Source organism: Salmo salar, chromosome ssa16 (assembly GCF_905237065.1).
Source record: "Salmo salar chromosome ssa16, Ssal_v3.1, whole genome shotgun sequence".
Taxonomy (NCBI): domain Eukaryota; kingdom Metazoa; phylum Chordata; class Actinopteri; order Salmoniformes; family Salmonidae; genus Salmo; species Salmo salar.
Genome location: NC_059457.1, coordinates 11,788,945 through 11,794,944, shown reverse-complemented (window position 1 = coordinate 11,794,944; position 6,000 = coordinate 11,788,945).

The following is a 6,000-nucleotide window of genomic DNA, read 5'->3' as shown; positions in this document are numbered from 1 at the left end:
GCACATTTAATATACATTACACACCACAACACAACATCATCAGATGTGACTTCATTAATGATTAAATTGAGGAATGTGCATGACTCTTTATCTTCATCTAGAGAGCAAGGGCCAAGACACAGCAGGAATTCAGATGATTTAGCAGAGTTTGACCCAATCTCTCTCTCGCATGCACTACAATGGCAGGGTCCAGTGATGGATGGCCTTCATGTCACTGAGGAGTGTTTAGTTAGTGGGTACTCACTGCCTCACAGCCACGGTCCAGGAGCGAGCTAAATTTACACGGCTAAAACGTCATGCCACAGAGCAATGGCTGATGATCAGGATGTCAAGTCTGCCAATAACACAAAGAGAATATCAACAAATGATGTTAGAATATTACATTATTCTGGAAAATATCTAACTTTTCTTTAGGAATCTGTGACGCACATGGTAGGCCTACTTGGATCTTGAGTGATGTTTTTTCTACTTCCATGTTTTTGTCGTGGTAAGGCCCTGCATTTAGGCTACTGTAGGCCGTGTGAAACTGTAGTGACCAGCCAGTGAACCCAGTGGCAGACACAGACCAACCTCATGTTTACTGTGCTCTTCTTAGTTTTCCTGCCAAACGTTCTAGCCAGAAAGGTAATCTTGTTTAGCCCGACTCCCTATTAGTAACTACTCGAGTATGTGCCTCGTGGACAGGTGACAAGGACGTGATGTTAAGGGAACAGAACACAACCTTGAATGTGGCTTCCACATCCCTACATATATTACAATGACTCATGACTCACTCACCACCCAACAATGAGGATAGATAAAAATTGAGACCATCATCAAGTGACACCTCATTATCTCCCAGCTCTGGTGAGTCAGAGGAATCAAAACATCAGCCAGGCAGTGGCATGACCAAAACAAGCTAGGACGCCAATGAACGCTTGTCCTTGGGTGATGCTTTTTTTCCATTTCAAACACTGTAACATTGTGACCTTTTTATCAAAGCAATTCGTTCTCCATTTACTATCAGCAGAGTTGGATCCCATCTCTGACACCAACCGTCTGACGTGCTCTTCCCTTTTAGAGTTCAGTACCGTGGATTTGGCAGCAGATCAGAACTGCTCTGTTATTTGTAGGACTTTGATTCCTACTATACCGATGCTGTGGCGTTCTTATACACAGAGATAGTAAGTTTGAAAAAAAAATGGGCAGACCAAACATAATTTCTTCTGTCTGTTGAACCCCAGCCAGCCCTTCTCCACTTTCTCCTCCTCTTAAACCACAGAGAGTAGAGGCTGAACAGTTTCAACTCCAAGGATTGCTAGTGTGTTGTTAGGATGTAGAACTCGCCGTTTTATACTACATGGGACTTTCCTTTATGTATTGTACATTACTTGTCGAGCAATACCTATGAGGCAGTGACGAAGAGGCAATGAAGTCTGTAAATTGTTTATAAAGGCTGTTATAGGGAGCCATAAGCAGTTGTAACGGCTTATAGTAATTCATATAGTTCACAATGGATGTTATTGAAGTTGTGTATGTCCTACAGTACACAGGTAGACACTGTGTGAACGTGTTATATACCGCTGGTCCATAGAAACTATTACCAAAATGACTCCTTATGAATCCTTATCACTGCATTTCTAAATATTCCTATTGGTATGTTTCTGTAGTTTCCAGGCATAGTTTAGTGTAGTGTTTTTGACATGAATTCAAGTTAGTCTGACTTGCAGCATACCAAGGCGCATGAATTAATGGTGCTGCAGCTGGCGGTACCTCTCTGGCTGATACGGCGCTCAGTGCCTCAGTCTCCCTGTGTTTAGGTAATGTTGGACGGCTTCCAACATCCGCTCAAATAGCAGAATATTTCCCCATTCAGCCTTTTGAAGAGTTGCCAGTGTTTTTAAGATACTTAAGTCTCACACAAGTTTCGGCCTTTACCTTATCAACTGCACTGCCCAAATCCATTACCACCTGCACATCCAGTACCACCTGTTATTCTTAGATCCTCCTCTTTCTGGTTGTAAATCAAACTCCCACATAATAATGCAGCATTACATTTCTGACCAGACTGCGAGCTCCATCTGTAACTTTTCCGTGGAGGTGTGCCCAGTTTAGGCTTATTGTCATTTGCATGAAGTTGATAAAAATGTGATTAAATGTAACTTTTTCTCCCCTCTGAGAGTCCCATGTTGCTCCTCCAATATAATCAGCGAAAGTTTGTTACATTTACTACAGTAGCTAGTATGTTTTGTGTTTTTGTTATAAAGGTTTTATATAGTATTGAATGAACTGAATGGCGGTACATCAGAAGATATACCTTAGTCAGTCCTCTGTAGCAGTTAGTAAACAATGGGCATTGTGGAACATCAGCCCCAAGGCCACCTCTCTCTCTCTACTGGACCTTAGTAATAACGACTGTATCAGTCTACTATCCCCAGAGAGAGACGCCCCAAAGAGGCTCTTTCTCTCCAACACCTGTGTAGTTTTTATGTCGTTCTGCACGTGGCCATGCTGCCAGCCGGCTGTGCTGCTGTGAACTGACCTCGGTGGTATCCGCAGATAGTGTAGAAGGGAGTGAGCAAGGGCCTTAACGGCACCAGTACGAGTACGAGAAAGTGTCAGATTATTTATGCTGAGCATGTGAACAGAGGGACATTGTTTTGAAGCAGACTTTGGGGGACTGCTCTGATTCAGAGGGGTTGGGTTAAATGCGGAAGACACATTTTGGTTGAATGTATTCAGTTGTACAACTGACTAGGTGTCCCCTTCCCATTTAATGTAGTTCACTGAAGACGAAAGCTGATTAAAGAAGACAGTGATTTATTTGAAAACGATTTTGTGTTATCTGTCAGTTGTAACATCTGTACAGTTTGTTGCAGACTGCTCTCAACAGCTGTCCTCTGCACTCCATTGAAGTGAGGCCATATTCTCTCCATGTTTACAATAATTTGTCGCTTCAAGTGCTGTCTGTTTGCTCAAGGCGCCAGAAGCATATTCAAACTTGAGTGTTCTCTGCCATGGATTAAAAGCAGAATTTTTCATTTTCTCTAGGGCCTCTCAGTGGACTTAGACCACAGATGAATCAAACGACTGAAAGTCGACTGGGGCTATCAATTAGTGCAGAGCAAATGAAGTGGCCCAATGTTCTACCTTGAAGTCCATCATTTTCGAAGGAACTGAAGGGTGTGGAAAAACAAAATATTTTCTGGGTCAGCTGGATCACCGTGTTTCTTGAGACTGGAAAGCACTTGGGTAAAAGTCTGTCAGGTTTTATTTGAAGATAATTTGTTGTTTGTAGAGTAAAAATGCATTCTATGGCCCTGGGAGCTATTACTCCTCTTTGCTATTTTTACGAAATGCCAGATCGGACATCTACAGAATGCCTCGGAGATCCTCTGGGATAGGAAAACCTTTGATACATGTTTTTTTTTTTTAAATAGAGTGAATATAGTGAAAGGGTGTATGTGTGTTAAACAGAGAGAAAGAAAGAGAGCGAGAGAGAGAGAGAGACTGCAACTTATTGTCTCATTCTATCTTCGTTGTCAAGGTGGGGTATTATCTCTCAGTCCTTATCGGACATCTAAAGAATGATCCTGATTGGTCTGCCCATTGATCAGGACACAAAGAACAAAAAGATGTTCATCAGAGTACAGTTGTTGCGTTCATGTATTAAACAATAAATATGTAGTTATTACTGGAAATCGATCAAATATTAAACATCATAGCATTAAGCTGTGAAACCATAAGGGACCGGGGACCAAGCCCTGCTGTACACTACTAGAACGAACAGCAGTCTGACTTGTCTCATAGCTCTGTCTTTATTTCCCCCAGCCTCAGACGACTCAGCCCTCCAATCTTATTTCCAACTCCCCTGTTGATGGTAAGATAAAGGACTTTGACACAGTGACTCTTCCCGACATGACAGGCTTTTTTTTTCTTTCTTGCCTTCTTCCCCGAGTTTAAGAGTTGAAACGTGGGTCAGCAGCTTTTAGCAGAACCCCAGACTAGAATTCCAGATGGTGGAGTCAGAAACTATCTCAGCTCATCAATTTAACAGAGTGCTGCTGCGTATATCTACGCTTGCTCGGGCCAAAGCTTCCGGCCACACCATGGCCCCAACAGCAGAACAAATTGAGACATATCTTGTCTAATTGGTTACATGATGACCACTATGTACCCTACAAGGAAGCTGTCGAGGGGGAAATGATGCTGAGTGCATATTTCCGTTAGGAATCCCAAACACGTCATCCTACGGTATAGACTGACCAAATGTCCATCTAGGCCTATGGCAGTTTTACAGTGTATTACTGGAAATTATTTTATACCAAGAGGAAAGTTGACACCATGTTTAAAAAAAATGATCAGGGAAATATTCCCAGCAAGAACATTTCTGGCATGTAACAAATTGAGGCAGTTACTGAGAACAGGCGATGATGATCTACTTTTATTTCCATGTAAACAGAGATGGTGGCCATTTTGAGTTCACTTCCATCCATGTCTGCTGTTTGTGTCAGTGTTGCCATGAGCACTGAGGGGTTGGCAAGATCGGAAGCAGTAGAGATAGATCAAAAACAAGGACTACATAAAATACTTGTGATTAAATACAACAACACATTGGGGTCTATTCAGGGCCGGCGCTAGCCTTTTGGGGACCCTAAGCAAGATTTGGTTGGGGGGCTCCCCCACCTCGCGTGAAAACATTTAGTGGCCCCCTCTTGACTGTGGAGAGAAAAATGTAAAGTTAATTTCCTGCCTGGAACCAGCCCTGGGTCTATTGGTAACATTACCAAACATATGTTTTTTTTATTAATATGTTTCTTCATTAACATGCTTTGTTTCTCCCAATGTTGTTGTTCCAGCAATGAATGATTTAGCTACCGATACTGACGGCACAAAATGAAAACATACAATATATCACAACAGCATGCCTAATCTCAGTTTTTGCAATTTTGCAAAACAGACATCTCGCATTGTTCAATGCCATTTCACGCGCTGGCCTACCATCACTCTCAGATAGGCCCTGTTTCCAATGTTTTCTATGCTATAAGCCCTTTTCACAAAAATCTCTGTTTTGCCAGGAAAAGCAGTGAGTCACTAACTCGAACCACACAAAAACACTACGCTGTGTTTAGTTCTCTCTCTGTGTGTTGCTGTGTGTTTTGATGGAACTCTGATCCAGCATTCTGCTGTGTCCCCCAGCCTCCAGCAGGCTAAAGCTGGGTCACCCCGGCTATTTATTACTGAGCTCAGTAAACTCACTGAGGAATACCAACCATACAGACACGGGGCCTGACAGATTCCTGGGTCTCTGCCTTGTTTTACAGTTGGACACTGCTTGTTGGGAGTTATGATGAGTGAGGAACACACTGTGTGTGGGTGTGATGTGTGCTTGTTTATATGGGCAAGCGTCCTTGTTTGTGGGCGTACAGAATAGGCTTCACTCCCAGGTGAAGATGGGCCACTAGTGGATTCCTATTCTCTCCCTTACTAAACATCTTGGATTGGATTACAGCAGAGACGGGGTTGAAAAGGGGAGTTGGTGCACTGTCACAGAAGGGAAAGTAACCTACTATTTTCTTTGAAGCTGAATGTGCGTGATTTGGCAAAAGTTAATGTGATGTCCTTCCAAGTCATTACTTTCTGTATCCACTTTTTCACATTCTTCACTTTGCTGGTTTACAAAGCGTATTATAGACAAGGATCTGCTCATTCCTCTGGGACTTAAAATGCATCCATTTAACTTTCCTGAAATGTACAATTCCTGAAATTCTTAACTAGCCGAGATAGGGTCGGGGTCATGATCACTCATCGTTGCAGAAAGTGTCTTTTCGTTGCTCTCGGGAGTCGGGATGGTTTGCCCCATAATATGGCCGCTGTCTTCTTAACTATAAAAGCGCCAACATATTTTTTTATCTTAAAAGCATCAGCGGATGTCATAATTGGTAATGGCTGCAAATTGACACTGTCTGTCAAGCAGTAACACTTTTTATTTTATTCACTTTTTGTAACACATAAATGGTT